The sequence below is a fragment of the Procambarus clarkii genome, chromosome 93 (assembly GCF_040958095.1).
Source record: "Procambarus clarkii isolate CNS0578487 chromosome 93, FALCON_Pclarkii_2.0, whole genome shotgun sequence".
Taxonomy (NCBI): domain Eukaryota; kingdom Metazoa; phylum Arthropoda; class Malacostraca; order Decapoda; family Cambaridae; genus Procambarus; species Procambarus clarkii.
Genome location: NC_091242.1, coordinates 14571451 through 14592823, shown reverse-complemented (window position 1 = coordinate 14592823; position 21373 = coordinate 14571451). Strand labels below are relative to the sequence as shown.

The following is a 21373-nucleotide window of genomic DNA, read 5'->3' as shown; positions in this document are numbered from 1 at the left end:
TAAGAATAATCCAGGAGCAAGGAGCAAGCCTAGGCCTCACCCTGAACCCTTCCAAGTGCGAAATAACCTCCACCAACCAGCACATAATAGAGCAAATAAAGGTTGTTTTGCCTGACATTCATACAACCAACCCTGAGGACAGCACACTCCTAGGTGCTCCTCTTGGAAGGAATGCCATCGACGGGGTCCTTGGTAAGAAGATCACTGACCTGAAGAGGATGAACGAGAGGATTGAAGACATCGATGCCCATGATGCACTTTACCTCATCACCAGATGCTTGTCCCTTCCCAGGCTGACCTACTTTCTAAGATGTTCGCCATCTTTCAACAATATTAAATTAGAAGAGTATGACAGCTTGCTGAAATCAACACTAGAAAAAGCCCTCAATCTTTCCCTCAGCGACTCACAGTGGAAACAGGCCTCCCTTCCTGTCAGACTCGGGGGCCTTGGCGTGCGCACAGCAACACAAATTGCTGTACCAGCATTCCTGTCCTCTTCAGTGGGGTCTGACAACCTGGTGAAGGAAATCCTACCTGAGCACCTAGTTCAACAGGCAGGGGTGCATGATCCCAGCTTCACAGACTGCACAACCAAATGGGTCTCTCTCGCAGGACCAGCACCCCAACCACCGCCTTCTGAAGCCCATAAGCAATCCAGCTGGGATCGCCCCATTGCCGACCAAGAAGCTGCAACTTTGCTAGAAGCTGCGACGACACCACATGACACTGCCCGACTTAGAGCTGTAGCAGCTCCCCATGCAGGTGATTTCCTATTAGCAACCCCAATGTCAGCAACCGGCACCCGTCTCACACCGCAGGCCCTCCGAATTGCCGTGGCTCTTCGCCTAGCTGCCCCAATCCACACCGAATACAGGTGTATTTGCGGCGAGGCAGAGGCCGACAGATATGGACGGCATGGCCTTCTTTGCCAAAGGACCGGAGGATGGCATGCAAGACACGGCGAGGTTAATGACATTATTAAGAGAAGCCTTACCACAGCCGGTTGTCCAGCAGAGAGAGAGCCCCGTTACCTAATGTCCCGCAACTCTGATGAGCCTGTCGGTCGCCCAGACGGAATTACGGTGAACCCCTGGAAGAATGGTAGACAGTTGGTGTGGGACTACACTTGCGTTTCAACTTTAGCCAATACCTATGTTGACTTCAGTGCTACACAAGCAGGAGGAGCTGCCAATCACCGGGAAGCGGCCAAGTCACGTAAATACAGAGACCTTGAGCACCACTACAATTTTGTCCCCATTGCCTCAGAGACGCTTGGTGCCTGGGGTAAAAGTGCTGCTAGCTTTTTAAAGGAGTTGGGGTCTAAGCTAATCGAAACAACTAGAGACCCCAGAGCTGCCAGTTTTCTTTTTCAGCGCCTTAGTGTGGCAATCCAGAGAGGAAATGCTCACTGCATCCATGGTTCGTGCCCACCATCCGAGGAGCTGGAGGAGCTATTCAACTTATGACAAGCAGCCTTGTACCCTGTATGTAATCAATATTGTAACTTTTTTTGTGTAATGACATTTTCAAATAAAGTTAGATAAATATACACACTTAACAAAAGAATAGGGGTGGTAGGAGAAGAAAATATCAAAGTGTTCAGTGAGGATCCAAAAGGTCTTCTCTGAGTACTCTTTATTTTCTTCTCTGAGGCTATGGGTCCCTACATTTGCACCAGAGGTGGTACCCTTTAAATTAAAAAAAAAAAATATATATATATATATATATATATATATATATATATATATATATATATATATATATATATATATATATATATATATGTCGTACCTAGTAGCCAGAATGCACTTCTTGGCCTAGTATACAAGGCCAGTTTTGCCTAATAAGCCAAAATTTCATGAATTAATATATTTTCCCTAATTTTTTTCTTATGAAATGATAAAGCTACCCATTTCATTATGTATGAGGTAAAATGTTTTTTATTGGAGTTAAAATTAACATAGATATATGGCCGAACCTAACCAACCCTACCTAACCTAACCTAACCTATCTTTAAAGGTTAGGTTAGGTTAGGTAGCCGAAAAAGTTAGGTTAGGTTAGGTTAGGTAGGTTAGGTAGTCGAAAAACAATTAATTCACGAAAACTTGGCTTATTAGGCAAATCGGGCCTTGCATAGTTGGCTGAGAAGTGCATTCTGGCTACTAGGTACGACATATATATATATATATATATATATATATATATATATATATATATATATATATATATATATATATATATATGTCGTACCTAGTAGCCAGAACTCACTTCTCAGCCTACTATTCAAGGCCCGATTTGCCTAATAAGCCAAGTTTTCCTGAATTAATATATTTACTATAATTTTTTTCTTATGAAGTGATAAAGCAACCCTTTTCTCTATGTATGAGGTCAATTTTTTTTTATTTGAGTTAAAATTAACGTAGATATATGACCGAACCTAACCAACCCTACCTAACCTAACCTAACCTATATTTATATGTAAGGTTAGGTTAGGTAGCCAAAAAAAGCTAGGTTAGGTTAGGTTAGGTAGGTTAGGTAGACGAAAAAACATTAATTCATGAAAACTTGGCTTATTAGGCAAATCGGGCCTTGAATAGTAGGCTGAGAAGTGCGTTCTGGCTATTAGGTACGACATATATATATATATATATATATATATATATAAATCACCAAATCACCTCATTCTTTGGGGCACACCTCATTTTGTCCGGTCGTGATGGTCAAGTGGATTAAGGCGTCTTGCACATACCAGTTGCGTTGCTCCTGGGAGTATGGGTTCGAGTCACTTCTGGGGTGTGAGTTTTCAGTTGCATATTGTCCTGGGGACCATTCAGGCTTGTTCGCATTTGTGTTCCTCACGTGTGCCCCAAAGAATGAGGTGATTTGGTAAAATGCTATGCCCAAGATTACTATCCGAGTGCCGGCGGTGGGGTGGTTCAAATAGCCTCGGCTATCACCTCATTTTGTCCGGTCGTGATGGTCAAGTGGATTAAGGCGTCTTGTACATACCAGTTGCGTTGCTTCTGGGAGTATGGGTACGAGTCACTTCTGGGGTGTGAGTTTTCAGTTGCATATTGTCCTGGGGACCATTCAGGCTTGTTCGCATTTGTGTTCCTCACGTGTGCCCCAAAGAATGAGGTGATTTGGTAAAATGCTATGCCCAAGATTACTATCCGAGTGCCGGCGGTGGGGTGGTTCAAATAGCCTCGGCTATCACCTCATTTTGTCCGGTCGTGATGGTCAAGTGGATTAAGGCGTCTTGTACATACCAGTTGCGTTGCTCCTGGGAGTATGGGTTCGAGTCACTTCTGGGGTGTGAGTTTTCAGTTGCATATTGTCCTGGGGGCCATTCAGGCTTGTTCGCATTTGTGTTCCTCACGTGTGCCCCAAAGAATGAGGTGATTTGGTAAAATGCTATGCCCAAGATTACTATCCGAGTGCCGGCGGTGGGGTGGTTCAAATAGCCTCGGCTATCACCTCATTTTGTCCGGTCGTGATGGTCAAGTTAATTAAGGCGTCTTGTACATACCAGTTGCGTTGCTCCTGGGAGTATGGGTACGAGTCACTTCTGGGGTGTGAGTTTTCAGTTGCATATTGTCCTGGGGACCATTCAGGCTTGTTCGCATTTGTGTTCCTCCCGTGTGCCCCAAAGAATGAGGTGATTTGGTAAAATGCTATGCCCAAGATTACTATCCGAGTGCCGGCGGTGGGGTGGTTCAAATAGCCTCGGCTATCACCTCATTTTGTCCGGTCGTGATGGTCAAGTTAATTAAGGCGTCTTGTACATACCAGTTGCGTTGCTCCTGGGAGTATGGGTTCGAGTCACTTCTGGGGTGTGAGTTTTCAGTTGCATATTGTCCTGGGGACCATTCAGGCTTGTTCGCATATATATATATATATATATATATATATATATATATATATATATATATATATATATATATATATATATATATATATATATATATATATATATATACATATACATATACATATAATATGACAGTGTCAGACCAAGAGGAAGAATTGAAACAGGAATTTCCTTACGTACTTTTGTATATTAAAACATCTTTAGGAGGAATCATCATTCCTTCTGAAGATGTATTAACATACGAAAGTACCTGATAAAAGTCCTCTTTCAGTTCTTCCTCCGTGGTCTTACACTGTCATATTTTACATCACGTGTGCTTTAAATTATAATACTTTTGGCAACCCTGCCCATCATCCACCACAGTCACTACCCAGCACCCACCACAGTCTCTGCACGACACCCACAACAGTCCCAGCCCGATACCCGCCACGATTAAACGCTCCAACAATCGCTGCTCGGCACCACAACAATCTCAAGTGAGTACTTCTAGATTTTTTGTTTAAAATGAGACGCTACAAAGATTATTTATTGTTTACCTGAGACTGCTGCTTATTTCATGAGTTGTACTCGTCAAGTCCCACCAGGGGCTATCACCAAGGGCCAACATGCAACATTTATATTATATCCAGATATGTCACGACTCCTTGTTACGTGTGACTGATTTATGTGTACTTCCTTGAAGTGTGACACTACACCTCGCTGCAAATCTCTTGAAACTAAGACTGGCACTAAAACTCATCTCCTTGTTCAACACTGGCACTCTTCTCCTTCTGCAAGACTGGAACTGAAAGGCTCCTCTCTGTACTAGACTGACACTGAAACGCTCATCCCTGTGCTAGACTGATATTAATACGGTCCATCTCTGTGCTAGACTGACAGAGACACACTCCTCTATGAGCTAGTGATACTGAAATGCTTCTATCTGTGCTTCACAGACACTGAAATGCTCCTCCCTGTGATAGACTGATACTGAAACGGTCCTCCCTGTGCTAGACTGACACTGCAAGGCTCTCTTGAACATTATATTGTAGAATGTTCAATATTGACTGACTTTCGCCCTCCTGGGCTAAGGTATGCTGAACTGTGTAATTACTATATGAGTACTGGAACACTTGATGATATATTAGAATTGTACCCTTGATTAACCATGTAATGTATCAATTATACAATGTATGTATGTGATGTAACTATATAACCTGAGCTTGTAAAAGCACCTTCATCACCTTCAGTGATTAAGTGCTTAATTGCACACTAGTTTCTCTATCAGCTATCTCACCCTGTCAGAGTAAAAGAGACAAATGTATGTGAATGCATGTGTGTGTGTATATATGCATGTATATATGTATGTTTACGTATGTGTGTGTGTGTGTGTGTGCATGTATATTCATGTGTATAAAGTATATATGGAAGCTGATCAGAATTACATTGCACCTTTGTAAATGCACATTAATGACACTATGTAAAAGACACATCGAACACTTTATGTAGGGCATACGTAAATCTGTGTATCTATGTATTTACGTATGTAGGTTAGCTTAGCATTTTAAAAGCACCGAATCACCTTCTGTGGTTGATTGTTCAATAAACCCTTGAACTATATGTTTAACACATCTCTAACCCTGTCCATGGAGGACAGAAGAAAATGTATATATGTTGCTTAGCATTGTAAACGTGTGGCCACGTCTGTGGTAGAAAATAATAATAAAAAAAAATAATTGCAAGGCTCCTTCCTGTGCAAGACTGACACTGCAATGTTCCTTCTGTCCTAAACTGATACTGAAACGCTCCCCTCTGTTCTAGAATGGAAATGAAATGCTCCTCCATGTGCTAGACTGATACTGAAAGGCCCTTAGTAGTATAAATCGGGCCAACGGGGAGCCGTTTTAATTTTTTCGTCGGCTGCCCATTGGCACCAAATTATTTTTCTTGAACGTGGGTGACAGCACCGTTTTTTTCCATGAACATGGGTATTTGCTCTCTACTAGCCCCTGATTCTTTTTCCGTGGATATTAAAAATGCCACCCTTCTGGCCCCTCATATATTTTACATTGAAATTTAACGGCTCCTTCCCGTCATCACTAAATTTAGTTACCTCAGCTGTGGGATATCTGGGCTTGACTCAATTTATTTAATTATTAAATTAATGAAATCAATTACGAAGGACCACCCACTTTTAAGAAAAGAGGGAAACTAATAAAAATTGATCATTATAAACACAAGGAAGAACCAGTGTCTATGGATAAATATTAGAAAGCATAATCACTTAAATAATTAATGGGCTGTATGGTTAATTAACTAAAGTCAAAGCCTCAAACACAAACATTGGGGGGGTATTGCTAGAACTTCATATACATCTAGGAACTAGTGTGGTTCGTGCACCAGTTCATTGTTTGATAAATAATGTTGTGACCAAAATATTAAAGAATCAATAGGCGATTACCAATAGCAATTATAAAGATTATTAGCATTAGAAGGCAATCATCTAAATAAACACATATTATCTCCAGTGTACATGACGAGTATTCAATTTGATAGAATCATGAAACAAATAGCAAAAATTGGAGTAATTAAATGTGTACAAAAAGTCTTAGCTTTAAGACGATTTCTATGACATCATTCACGCCTCGTCCTCGTGATCTCAGGAGTTCCACGTAGAAGCCCTTAGAGGTGAATAACACGAATGTAGGTAACAGCTCGTTGACTCCTCACATACGAGCTGTAATTTAAGGGATATTACGTAGCATTGAACTAGGCTACTTAAATCTCAATATTCATGAAATATATAATAAAAATTAGTGCGGTACTAACGTTGGATTTTTTGTAGTCGTTCGATATAACGACAGGCTGGCCACGACATATACAATCTCTAATGATGCATCAAAAAAGAACTATATACTTATCGAAAGGTGCAAATTATGTTGAAGCCTGCCGGTATCGCGTCTCAGTCTCAAACTTCCACAATGTCGTACATGTGGTTGACAGCTTGGCTTGAATATCGACGCGTTATTAGTTGACCGAGCACTGCAGATCACGTAGAATAATAATTATTCATTCTGGGTTGAGTATCAGTGTAATTCTTGCTGATAATCCCAACGTCACGTGTCTCAGACTCTGACGCCACGACCTTTGTTGCTCAATTCCGCAACAGGAGTCCACCACTCCCACACAATGGCGTCTCTCCTCCTTCTTCAACCCGCGTCCCCGCATTCACCACAGAAATTATTTATCACGAATAATATTTTTTCACGCAATTGTGGCTGAAAGACTTTAATAAAGACTGGGTTGTAATTCTAGGGATTTAAATATTATTACTTTCTCGTCTCATGGTGGTAAACAAGAAATGGAGAAGATTTTAGTTTTCTCCATGGCATTCACGCGTGACGGTAAATTTCTTACTTGATAACAATTGTAACTAAAAACTCTCGATTTAGAATTATCTGGGAGTTATGTTATCCATAAATAATTATCACACGGAATACTGATGATTTTAGAGAATCACATTCAATTCTCTAACACACTGGCTATAAATGTGTTTAACTAGATATAATCTGACGCAATACTGGTGCTTGGTTTCGTAAGAATTCCAGTATCCATATGCAGATATAATAGTTAGTTTATGTGAACATTACTGTTAGTAAGTTTTAGTAACTACTGTAATTAGTATATTTTAATACTGATTTATTATAATACAATAGTATTGTATTAGTGTTGGAAATTTCCAACATCGGCGATGTACATGGTTCCAGAAATTTTTAATGTTCAAAGGAGTCATCAGCCAGCCGGCCTTCATCTTCCCTCAATAAATCCGATTTACATAACTGCATATTAATCCCATTTTCATTTATTTAATATTAAATCCCATATTCTTAGATTATTTCTAGTTAAGAGATTCTATATTAAATATAAGAATGAAATTGGAGAAGAGCGGCAAGAAAGGAGAGCTGTTGGAACCATATAGTAACTCCCAGTTATATCATAAGAACATAGGAACATAAAAATGGAAGTATCTGCAGAAGGCCTATTGGCTCATACTATCGTTGTTGTTGTTTTAGATATAGCTACTCAGAACGAAATGTCCATGTAGCACAGGATATTGTGAGCCTATAATTGAGTTCGGCTATTCGCAATAACCTTTTTACTGTGATATTTGGGTCAAAGTTTTAAATGGAATTGGGGGTTTCCTCCTTTTTCCCTGTTACTTTTTTACTTCTGTTATAGCGCTCTGATTTCAGTATTGTTTTAATAATATTATCTTGATGGCAAATGTAGATGCAGAATGTTTACTAGTGTGTCCCATTTTCAACTGCTTTTCTTATCATTGTAGTTGCTGTGGAATTTGCATCTAATGGTGCTACTCTCGTTGGATTAATGTTGAGTTTGATGTGCAGGTCATCAGTTGCTTCACATTCCAGTAAGTAATGCCTTAGGGGTGTCTACATCTGTTCTACAGATATGACACTCTTTAACTATTGGGTTTATTACCTCCAGCAGAATTTGTAACCAAGTCTAAATCTGTGTATGGCAACTGCAATGTCTCTGGATGTCTTTTTGCCAGGCTTGAAAGAGTAGTACCCAGTGGCTTGCTCGGTCCACATTACAGTGGATCTTACTTCCGCTACTTTGGCTCTGTGACGACTTTTGATAGTTGTGAGTTTTTTCCTCTTGATTTGCTCTTTAATCTGTGAAAAACTTTGAGATATTTTAACCTGTACAACAGGTAAAGCAGTGTCAGTTTTTGCTAGTGAGTCTGCCTTTACATTACCATCTATGCCAACGTGACTTGTTATACAATTTAAGGTGAATGACATCCCTAGAATGTGTGATTCTTTTCCTCTATCTAGGATTTCTGTGATGAGTTGTATATTATCTCTGGCTGGATAAAGCAAAGTAAAGATTTAAGCAAGCAAAGATTTAGAATTGGTATGAATGTTGACATCATGTAAATTATTCACAATTGTATAATTTTATGGCCTACTTCAGGGCCTATAATTTTGTTTACAATGTTGAACACCCACTATTCATGCTCCAGTAAGCATCATGGTTGTTAGTGTAAACTGCTGCCCCAGCGGAACCTCTTTCTTGATCAACTGATCCATCTGTGAATATTGGAGTGGTTGTAGGTCTTGAGATGATTTCTATTTGTTGTTCAATGATTGCTTTGATCCTCTGTGAGTCACATGCAGATTATATAACTGGAACTCCTTCAATGATTATCTTTAGACTCGATTCTTCCCATGGAGGAGGCTGCTAAAAGTATTGATATGGTCTATCTTCCCCTTTTGTTTTTAATGGCACATTTCAAGTCTACTTTCTCTAGAATCTGGACCAGATTATCCATCCATGCACTTGTTCTATATTGAAGGTTTCTCTGAAGCGATCTGTGTATGCTATCTTTGACTGATAGTCTGGCGATGGTTCCAACAAGTTTTGCTGTTATGGTGGCTATACTTTGTTTGATCCTGTTTTCTAAGACTGGTAAGCTGGTTTTCATTCTTAGATTCTCTCGACGCGTCCATATAGGTGCTCCCAGCATTGTTTTGAAGGCATCATTTTGAGACACCTCAAGTTTCTTCCATTGGTTATCACTGAGGGATATAAGAGCAGGAGCATCATAGTCAATGAGTGACCTAACTGCTTGAACGTAGTACATTTTGAGTACTGGTAGAGATGCACCATCTCTAAGACTGGTCAGGGAGCGCAAAACTGAGCTTCTGGCTTTACAACGTTGCCGAAGATATTAATTTTTTGAGTGAATTTCAACTGGCTGTTTATTATGACTCCAAGGTATTGAAAAGAGGTAACCCACTCCATTTCATGTCCATGTATTGCGAGACTGATATCTTAAGTTTTTAATTTAACGGTCATTGCTTTGGTTTTACTGTTGTTTATTTTCATTGCTATGCGTTCTGCTTCCCTGCTGATGATGTACAGACATTTTTGTGCATATTTCCTGGCACCTTTGTCTTTGATGATGATCACAAAGTCGTCTGCATAGTTAGCAGTTTGGCATTTGGTAGTTTGAGCTTCATGAATTGTTCCATAAGACAGTTGAAGAGGAAGGGGCTTAGTATTCCTCCCTGCAGAGTCCCATTTTCCAGCCTCTTTGAGGAGGATGTTTTCATTAGAATTTGACTTTAACTTCTCGATTAAGCAGGTTTCCTTTGGTAAAGACAAGAGCGTCTCTTTTGATTTCCTTATCCACCCGGCAGCACAGTGTAGCTGGAGCAATGACTAGCTCGAAGGCTTTTTCTCTGTCTTGAAAAATAAGGATTCCTGATTTGTCATTGATTTGATCCAGGAAGGTGGTAAGATATTCTGTGGTTCCAAAACCTTTTCTGTAAGCAAACATATTTTGGTGCAGTGGATTGGCATTCCAGTCAATTCGATTAAGAGCCATTCTTTCCGCAGTTTTGGCCAGACAGCTTTTTAATGAGATGGGTCTTGGATTTCCTGGGTCTTTGGGTTTTGGAATGGGAACTATAATTGCACTATTCCAAGAGAGTGGTCGAGTTCTTGTCACCTATACTCTGTTGATGAGATTCAAAAAAACTTCTTCACTCTTTTTTCTTAGCTTGGCCAGCATGATGTAAGTGATTATGTCATCACCTAAAGTTGTGTTTTTAGTATTCTTTGTAGGTCTTCTGACTTCTTTCAGTTTGAAAGGTTATGGTGGCTATTTATGGTGTTCTAGTTTGTCAGGTAAGGCTGAAGCATCGTCTATTATTTTCCATCTTGCTGCTTGAAGTCTTTGTTGGTGAGTTAAAGTTGCTTGAGGAAGTTGAGTGGAACTGGTTCATGAAGCAAATAGATTTGCTAATCTTTATGCTTTTTGCTCTGGATGAACATGATGGAGCAGAGCATGAGGTGATTTTCCTTTGGCTCTGTTGATCTGCCTCCAGATGTCGCCCAAGGAAGTATGCTGATTTAGCTTGGCACACCACTCGAACCATTTGCTTCTCTGATTTTTTTCTGCTCATGCACTTGATCACCGACAGCTCTAAGAAGTCCTAGATTAGCTTCGGTTCTATCTCTTCTGAAAATCTTTCGGGCACAATTTAGTCTTTAATGTCACAGTAATACCAATGGGCTCTATGTTGTTATGTAATTGTTTTCCTCTTGGGGATTGCGTGATTTGCTGCTCTATGTATTGCATTTAATAATCTTTTTCTATTCGGTGTTTTCAGGAGGGGTGTAGTTTTTTTTAGTTTCAATAGATTCCTGAAACCTCGTTTAATCTGCTTTGATAAAATCCCATCCGGGCTCGGGAGCTGGAGGTCTGGGAGGTAATGCTATATTAATAACTGTTTTTTGTAGGAAAGTGGTCACTAGTCAGTACATGGTCAACTGACCAATGACACAACCCATAAATACTGGTGGAGACAAACTGAGGTCCAGCTTCCCCCCCACCAATATGGGTTGGTTCCGTCGAGTTAAGCAGACTAACTTCAGGCACTTCATCCAAAATGTGTTCAAATGTATTCTGTTGACGTCGGTTCTTGGTGAATCAATTAGTAATTCACTATGAGCGTTGAAGGCACCCGAGATGATAGTAGGTGTGGTTACTGCTATTTCAAAGATTGCAGAGAGAGATCCATATCATGTTCTCTATGGCTCCTGTATTCATTTAAGAGGGACAGCATTGAGTTCCTCACAGTAAACTCCAATAATTTTGACGTTCTCACCACAGCCAGGCAGATCTGTGGTTGCCGTGGCATTGATATGATTTCTTACTAGTATTGAAATGCCTCTGGTGCCACCTTGTGCAATTGAGCAGTGAAAACCTTGATATCCTGGGATATTGATACTTCTTTCAGTCCTGGTAAGTGTTTCTTGAAGTAAAACAATATCAATGTTGTCCTTGAGAAGCACTGCTGAGTATTTGTGCTTTGATTTTTTAATCCTTTAATATTCCATTGTATAATCTTGAGATTGTCCATTATTCTGTTATAGTTGAATCCATTGAGTCCATGGTGGTTTCTAATGTACTGATTTCCCTGACGGCTTGTGTTTTCTTGGTACGAGTGGAGACTGCCATTGGGTTGTGAAACAACTCAGTTTTGTCACTTTCTTCGACTTCTTTTTCGTCAACATTTTCAGGTAGGGCTTTTAGAAGTGTGGAAGAACTAAGTTCAGTAGATTTTTTTTTAACTCTGTTAACATTTCCTTCCCAGACTGAGGGTTGTTTTGTTCCAGTGCTTGGAGAGCTTTGTCAAGCATTTTGCTGAAGGTCTCTGTCACGGAGGAAATAATCATTGGAACAGTAATCACTTCATATGCATTTGGCTGCCTTTCTTTTTTCTTAGTAGGTGAGGAGACTTTGGGTTGGGTCATGGTGTCTTTCCTATATCCAGCTACTGGGGCATTTGATGATGTAGATCTCGTCGTTCGTGCTTGGGAGGTCTTGAAGGCAATAACAGGTGTATTCATTTTGCTGCCCTGATCTATTTGGTTGTTGTTGCCTTGTGGAGTAGTGGTTTGTATTCTCCAGTTATTCGAGGTCCTGTTCTTGTTTAGACTGGAAGGAATTGGTGCTTTAGACGGTTGCTGATTATTATTTTAATTTATTAGGACTTGCCGAGGATTGTTCTTCTGGCTTTGGACTGAGGGTCTGGTAGATTGCGATCTTGGAGTTGTGACTTTCGGTTGTTGGGTAAATCCGAAGGATACCTGGTTGATACCTGGTTGATGGGGTTCTGGGAGTTCTTCTACTCCCCAAGCCCGGCCCGAGGCCAGGCTTGACTTGTGAGAGTTTGGTCCACCAGGCTGTTGCTTGGAGCGGCCCGCTGGCCCACATACCCACCACAGCCCGGTTGGTCCGGCACTCCTTGGAGGAATAAATCTAGTTTCCTCTTGAAAATGTCCACGGTTGTTCCGGCAATATTTCTTATGCTTGCTGGGAGGACGTTGAACAACCGCGGACCTCTGATGTTTATACAGTGTTCTCTGATTGTGCCTATGTCACCTCTGCTCTTCACTGGTTCTATTCTACATTTTCTTCCATATCGTTTACTCCAGTACGTTGTTATTTTACTGTGTAGATTTGGTACTTGGCCCTCCAGTATCTTCCAGGTGTATATTATTTGATATCTCTCTCGTCTTCTTTCTAGTGAGTACATTTGGAGGGCTTTGAGACGATCCCAATAATTTAGGTGCTTTATTGCATCTATGCGTGCCGTATATGTTCTCTGTATTCCCTCTATTTCAGCAATCTCTCCTGCTCTGAAGGGGGAAGTGAGTACTGAGCAGTACTCAAGACGGGACAACACAAGTGACTTGAAGAGTACAACCATTGTGATGGGATTGTATTGTGAAGGATTGTGAAGGGTTGTATTCTTTTCAACCTTTCCTTGATATTGTTTGTTCCTGGCGTGATATGTATCCTTGCAGTTTGGACATTTTCCGTTTGTTGGTTTCTCTTTATTATGCAGATTTTTGAGTGTCAGTGTTGTGTAGCTCACTGTATACTCCACTTCGTTCCGGGCCTCTGCACACAGCTTTATGCCGGCCAAAGCGCTGACATCTGTAACAGGGCATGAGGTCTGGGTTATATAGCCTTACCCTGAATTGCCCATAGATCCCTACATTCAGGGTTTTGATGTGAGGTCCTTTTATTGATACAAGCACCTGTCTTGTTTTTACATTGTCGTGTTTACACCTTTCTGCTGATGTGACATTGGGGCATTCTAAGAGCCTGTTTGCATTGACTTCAACCGGGAAATGTTGTACTATTACCTTGGTGACTTTTCCTCTGGTTTTATTTCAGCTAGGTTTTCCGTATTCCTGAGGTTTGTAATCTGGGTTAGCTGTCGCGATGTTATATCTGCCTCTAATGTCAGGTCTGGTTCTGAGATCTGATCCTGGGTGATCTTTTTCCAGTGCGGCAATGTAGACATAAGTGGGACCATCTACTGGCTTTTTGGTTTTGAAGATGATCCTTGGCAATGGTTTGGGGGGCTGCTCTTGGAATCTGGCGGGCTTCTAAATAGATTTTTTTTGGCGTTTAATCGGTTCTTATTCGTTTATTTGTCTTTCCATTTCCTACAATTTGCCAAGATGATTCATTGTGAGTAGGGTTATTCTCTGGTTCATTGTTCCTGTCATCTTTAGCATTTTTCGCTTGATCTTGCCATGAGATTAGTGTGTCCATCTGAGCTTAATAATTTCAGAAGGATGATCAGGAGGGTTATTTCCTGGGGAGACATGGTCGCACTGCTAAGAACTGAGCACTGATAAGTAAGATGAATGAATGTGCAATTGGTGAATGAAAAGTGGCCCATATGAGGCAGCTCATATTTATACCCACCAAAGCTCATTCATGTATATATATATATATATATATATATATATATATATATATATTATATATATATATATATATATATATATATATATATATATATATATATATATATATATATGTATATATATATATATATATATATATATATATATATATATATATATATACATATATATAATTATATATATACATATATATATATATATATATATATATATATATATATATATATATATATATATATATATATATATATATATATATATATTATTAAATATGACCGAAAAAGTAAGATTAATAATTCTAACACGAATTTTCTCAATCTTTCGTACATTACGCTTCACTGTTGGAGGTAAATAAAAAATCACTTCTCCAAAATTCATTTTTATTTCTAGTCTGACGCGACACGGGCGCGTTTCGTAAAACTTATTACATTTTCAAAGACTTCACAAATACACAACTGATTAGAACTTACGTATCTCCGATTTTATATCTACATTTGAGTGAGGTGGGAGGGGTGATGTGGCATTAACACAAGACAGAACAAGAGGGGATATTAATAGGGTATTAAAAGTATCAACACAAGACAGAACAGAAACAATGGGTATTGAATAGAAGTGTTTGTAGAAAGCCTATTGGTCCATATTTCTTGATGCTTCTATATTGGAGCGGAGTCTTGAGGTGGGTAGAATATAGTTGTGCAATAATTGGCTGTTGATTGCTGGTGTTGACTTCTTGATGTGTAGTGCCTCGCAAACGTCAAGCCGCCTGCTATCGCTGTATCTATCGATGATTTCTGTGTTGTTTACTAGGATTTCTCTGGCGATGGTTTGGTTGTGGGAAGAGATTATATGTTCCTTAATGGAGCCCTGTTGCTTATGCATCGTTAAACGCCTAGAAAGAGATGTTGTTGTCTTGCCTATATACTGGGTTTTTTTGGAGCTTACAGTCCCCCAAGTGGGCATTTGAAGGCATAGACGACGTTAGTCTCTTTTAAAGCGTTCTGTTTTGTGTCTGGAGAGTTTCTCATGAGTAGGCTGGCCGTTTTTCTGGTTTTATAGTAAATCGTCAGTTGTATCCTCTGATTTTTGTCTGTAGGGATAACGTTTCTATTAACAATATCTTTCAGGACCCTTTCCTCCGTTTTATGAGCTGTGGAAAAGAAGTTCCTGTAAAATAGTCTAATAGGGGGTATAGGTGTTGTGTTAGTTGTCTCTTCAGAGGTTGCATGGCTTTTCACTTTCCTTCTTATGATGTCTTCGATGAAACCATTGGAGAAGCCGTTATTGACTAGGACCTGCCTTACCCTACAGAGTTCTTCGTCGACTTGCTTCCATTCTGAGCTGTGGCTGAGAGCACGGTCGACGTATGCGTTAACAACACTCCTCTTGTACCTGTCAGGACTGTCGCTGTTGGCATTTAGGCACATTCCTATGTTTGTTTCCTTAGTGTAGACTGCAGTGTGGAAACCTCCGCCCTTTTCCATGACTGTTACATCTAGAAAGGGCAGCTTCCCATCCTTTTCCGTCTCGTAAGTGAAACGCAGCACGGAACTCTGCTCAAATGCCTCCTTCAGCTCCTGCAGATGTCTGACATCAGGTACCTGTGTAAAAATGTCGTCAACATACCTGCAGTATATGGCCGGTTTCAAGTTCATGTCGACTAAGACTTTTTGCTCGATGGTACCCATGTAGAAGTTTGCAAACAGGACACCTAGGGGAGAACCCAATATGATATTAACCCAATATGATGTCTTCCCATATTAACCCTGTTAATATGGGAAGACACAGTGTCTATGCTTAAGGCACAACTCTCCTAAACACGAGAGTCAAGTATACAACTTTAGAACACTTTCCCACCAGGCGACTCGAACCCTAGCCAGCACAGAAGCCTTCCAGCAACTGGCATAACAGGTACGCCTTAACCCTCTCCACCACCTGCTCAGACCCTTGAAGAGATGGTAATTTCGGAGTATTTAAATACCACAAAGATCACCACCTCCCAAGAGCACTAGAGCAAGTGAGGGGTCATTTAGACGTTAATTTCATCAAGTCCCTGTTAATATGGGAAGACACAGTGTCTATGCTTAAGGCACAACTCTCCTAAACACGAGAGTCAAGTATACAACTTTAGAACACTTTCCCACCAGGAGACTCGAACCCTAGCCAGCACAGAAGCCTTCCAGCAACTGGCATAACAGGTACGCCTTAACCCTCTCCACCACCTGCTCAGACCCTTAAAGAGATGGTAATTTCGGAGTATTTAAATACCACAAAGATCACCACCTCCCAAGAGCACTAGAGCAAGTGAGGGGTCATTTAGACGTTAATTTCATCAAGTCCCTGTTAATATGGGAAGACACAGTGTCTATGCTTAAGGCACAACTCTCCTAAACACGAGAGTCAAGTATACAACTTTTGAACACTTTCCCACCAGGAGACTCGAACCCTAGCCAGCACAGAAGCCTTCCAGCAACTGGAATAACAGGTACGCCTTAACCCTCTCCACCACCTGCTCAGACCCTTAAAGAGATGGTAATTTCGGAGTATTTAAATACCACATAGATCACCACCTCCCAAGAGCACTAGAGCAAGTGAGGGGTCATTTAGACGTTAATTTCATCAAGTCCCTGTTAATATGGGAAGACACAGTGTCTATGCTTAAGGCACAACTCTCCTAAACACGAGAGTCAAGTATACAACTTTAGAACACTTTCCCACCAGGAGACTCGAACCCTAGCCAGCACAGAAGCCTTCCAGCAACTGGCATAACAGGTACGCCTTAACCCTCTCCACCACCTGCTCAGACCCTTAAAGAGATGGTAATTTCGGAGTATTTAAATACCACAAAGATCACCACCTCCCAAGAGCACTAGAGCAAGTGAGGGGTCATTTAGACGTTAATTTCATCAAGTCCCTGTTAATATGGGAAGACACAGTGTCTATGCTTAAGGCACAACTCTCCTAAACACGAGAGTCAAGTATACAACTTTAGAACAATTTCCCACCAGGAGACTCGAACCCTAGCCAGCACAGAAGCCTTCCAGCAACTGGCATAACAGGTACGCCTTAACCCTCTCCACCACCTGCTCAGACCCTTAAAGAGATGGTAATTTCGGAGTATTTAAATACCACAAAGATCACCACCTCCCAAGAGCACTAGAGCAAGTGAGGGGTCATTTAGACGTTAATTTCATCAAGTCCCTGTTAATATGGGAAGACACAGTGTCTATGCTTAAGGCACAACTCTCCTAAACACGAGAGTCAAGTATACAACTTTAGAACACTTTCCCACCAGGAGACTCGAACCCTAGCCAGCACAGAAGCCTTCCAGCAACTGGCATAACAGGTACGCCTTAACCCTCTCCACCACCTGCTCAGACCCTTAAAGAGATGGTAATTTCGGAGTATTTAAATACCACAAAGATCACCACCTCCCAAGAGCACTAGAGCAAGTGAGGGGTCATTTACACGTTAATTTCATCAAGTCCCTGTTAATATGGGAAGACACAGTGTCTATGCTTAAGGCACAACTCTCCTAAACACGAGAGTCAAGTATACAACTTTAGAACACTTTCCCACCAGGAGACTCGAACCCTAGCCAGCACAGAAGCCTTCCAGCAACTGGCATAACAGGTACGCCTTAACCCTCTCCACCACCTGCTCAGACCCTTAAAGAGATGGTAATTTCGGAGTATTTAAATACCACAAAGATCACCACCTCCCAAGAGCACTAGAGCAAGTGAGGGGTCATTTAGACGTTAATTTCATCAAGTCCCTGTTAATATGGGAAGACACAGTGTCTATGCTTAAGGCACAACTCTCCTAAACACGAGAGTCAAGTATACAACTTTAGAACACTTTCCCACCAGGAGACTCGAACCCTAGCCAGCACAGAAGCCTTCCAGCAACTGGCATAACAGGTACGCCTTAACCCTCTCCACCACCTGCTCAGACCCTTAAAGAGATGGTAATTTCGGAGTATTTAAATACCACAAAGATCACCACCTCCCAAGAGCACTAGAGCAAGTGAGGGGTCATTTAGACGTTAATTTCATCAAGTCCCTGTTAATATGGGAAGACACAGTGTCTATGCTTAAGGCACAACTCTCCTAAACACGAGAGTCAAGTATACAACTTTAGAACACTTTCCCACCAGGAGACTCGAACCCTAGCCAGCACAGAAGCCTTCCAGCAACTGGCATAACAGGTACGCCTTAACCCTCTCCACCACCTGCTCAGACCCTTAAAGAGATGGTAATTTCGGAGTATTTAAATACCACAAAGATCACCACCTCCCAAGAGCACTAGAGCAAGTGAGGGGTCATTTAGACGTTAATTTCATCAAGTCCCTGTTAATATGGGAAGACACAGTGTCTATGCTTAAGGCACAACTCTCCTAAACACGAGAGTCAAGTATACAACTTTAGAACACTTTCCCACCAGGAGACTCGAACCCTAGCCAGCACAGAAGCCTTCCAGCAACTGGCATAACAGGTACGCCTTAACCCTCTCCACCACCTGCTCAGACCCTTAAAGAGATGGTAATTTCGGAGTATTTAAATACCACAAAGATCACCACCTCCCAAGAGCACTAGAGCAAGTGAGGGGTCATTTAGACGTTAATTTCATCAAGTCCCTGTTAATATGGGAAGACACAGTGTCTATGCTTAAGGCACAACTCTCCTAAACACGAGAGTCAAGTATACAACTTTAGAACAATTTCCCACCAGGAGACTCGAACCCTAGCCAGCACAGAAGCCTTCCAGCAACTGGCATAACAGGTACGCCTTAACCCTCTCCACCACCTGCTCAGACCCTTAAAGAGATGGTAATTTCGGAGTATTTAAATACCACAAAGATCACCACCTCCCAAGAGCACTAGAGCAAGTGAGGGGTCATTTTAGACGTTAATTTCATCAAGTCCCTGTTAATATGGGAAGACACAGTGTCTATGCTTAAGGCACAACTCTCCTAAACACGAGAGTCAAGTATACAACTTTAGAACACTTTCCCACCAGGAGACTCGAACCCTAGCCAGCACAGAAGCCTTCCAGCAACTGGGCATAACAGGTACGCCTTAACCCTCTCCACCACCTGCTCAGACCCTTAAAGAGATGGTAATTTCGGAGTATTTAATACCACAAAGATCACCACCTCCCAAGAGCACTAGAGCAAGTGAGGGTCATTTAGACGTTAATTTCATCAAGTCCCTGTTAATATGGGAAGACACAGTGTCTATGCTTAAGGCACAACTCTCCTAAACACGAGAGTCAAGTATACAACTTTAGAACACTTTCCCACCAGGAGACTCGAACCCTAGCCAGCACAGAAGCCTTCCAGCAACTGGCATAACAGGTACGCCTTAACCCTCTCCACCACCTGCTCAGACCCTTAAAGAGATGGTAATTTCGGAGTATTTAAATACCACAAAGATCACCACCTCCCAAGAGCACTAGAGCAAGTGAGGGTCATTTAGACGTTAATTTCATCAAGTCCCCTGTTAATATGGGAAGACCACAGTGTCTATGCTTAAGGCACAACTCTCCTAAACACGAGAGTCAAGTATACAACTTTAGAACAATTTCCCACCAGGAGACTCGAACCCTAGCCAGCCAGAAGCCTTCCAGCAACTGGCATAACAGGTACGCCTTAACCCTCTCCACCACCTGCTCAGACCCTTAAAGAGATGGTAATTTCGGAGTATTTAAATACCACAAAGATCACCACCTCCCAAGAGCACTAGAGCAAGTGAGGGGTCATTTAGACGTTAATTTCATTCAAGTCCCTGTTAATATGGGAAGACACAGTGTCTATGCTTAAGGCACAACTCTCCTAAACACGAGAGTCAAGTATACAACTTTAGAACACTTTCCCACCAGGAGACTCGAACCCTAGCCAGCACAGAAGCCTTCCAGCAACTGGCATAACAGGTACGCCTTAACCCTCTCCACCACCTGCTCAGACCCTTAAAGAGATGGTAATTTCGGAGTATTTAAATACCACAAAGATCACCACCTCCCAAGAGCACTAGAGCAAGTGAGGGGTCATTTAGACGTTAATTTCATCAAGTCCCTGTTAATATGGGAAGACACAGTGTCTATGCTTAAGGCACAACTCTCCTAAACACGAGAGTCAAGTATACAACTTTAGAACACTTTCCCACCAGGAGACTCGAACCCTAGCCAGCACAGAAGCCTTCCAGCAACTGGCATAACAGGTACGCCTTAACCCTCTCCACCACCTGCTCAGACCCTTAAAGAGATGGTAATTTCGGAGTATTTAAATACCACAAGATCACCACCTCCCAAGAGCACTAGAGCAAGTGAGGGGTCATTTAGACGTTAATTTCATCAAGTCCCTGTTAATATGGAAGACACAGTGTCTATGCTTAAGGCACAACTCTCCTAAACACGAGAGTCAAGTATACAACTTTAGAACACTTTCCCACCAGGAGACTCGAACCCTAGCCAGCACAGAAGCCTTCCAGCAACTGGCATAACAGGTACGCCTTAACCCTCTCCACCACCTGCTCAGACCCTTAAAGAGATGGTAATTTCGGAGTATTTAAATACCACAAAGATCACAACCTCCCAAGAGCACTAGAGCAAGTGAGGGGTCATTTAGACGTTAATTTCATCAAGTCCCTGTTAATATGGGAAGACACAGTGTCTATGCTTAAGGCACAACTCTCCTAAACACGAGAGTCAAGTATACAACTTTAGAACACTTTCCCACCAGGAGACTCGAACCCTAGCCAGCACAGAAGCCTTCCAGCAACTGGCATAACAGGTACGCCTTAACCCTCTCCACCACCTGCTCAGACCCTTAAGAGATGGTAATTTCGGAGTATTTAAATACCACAAAGATCACCACCTCCCAAGAGCACTAGAGCAAGTGAGGGGTCATTTAGACGTTAATTTCATCAACTCCCTGTTAATATGGGAAGACACAGTGTCTATGCTTAAGGCACAACTCTCCTAAACACGAGAGTCAAGTATACAACTTTAGAACACTTTCCCACCAGGAGACTCGAACCCTAGCCAGCACAGAAGCCTTCCAGCAACTGGCATAACAGGTACGCCTTAACCCTCTCCACCACCTGCTCAGACCCTTAAAGAGATGGTAATTTCGGAGTATTTAAATACCACAAAGATCACCACCTCCCAAGAGCACTAGAGCAAGTGAGGGGTCATTTAGACG

At 41.5% G+C, this 21373-nt stretch overlaps 1 long non-coding RNA gene across 2 annotated transcripts in view; it reads left to right on the top strand.

Annotated features, from left to right (window-relative positions):
• Window positions 1-4218: 4218 nt before the first annotated feature.
• The window catches only part of LOC123769134 (uncharacterized), a 134539-nt gene continuing 117384 nt past the window's right edge, over window positions 4219-21373 (top strand). The window contains exons 1-2 of one of the 2 annotated variants that reach the window (XR_011226059.1): window positions 4271-4347; window positions 8196-8282. This is a non-coding gene — a long non-coding RNA (uncharacterized lncRNA). Of the gene's footprint in view, window positions 4348-8195; window positions 8283-21373 lie in introns of both variants that reach the window. The other variant, XR_011226058.1, reaches the window with a different exon arrangement.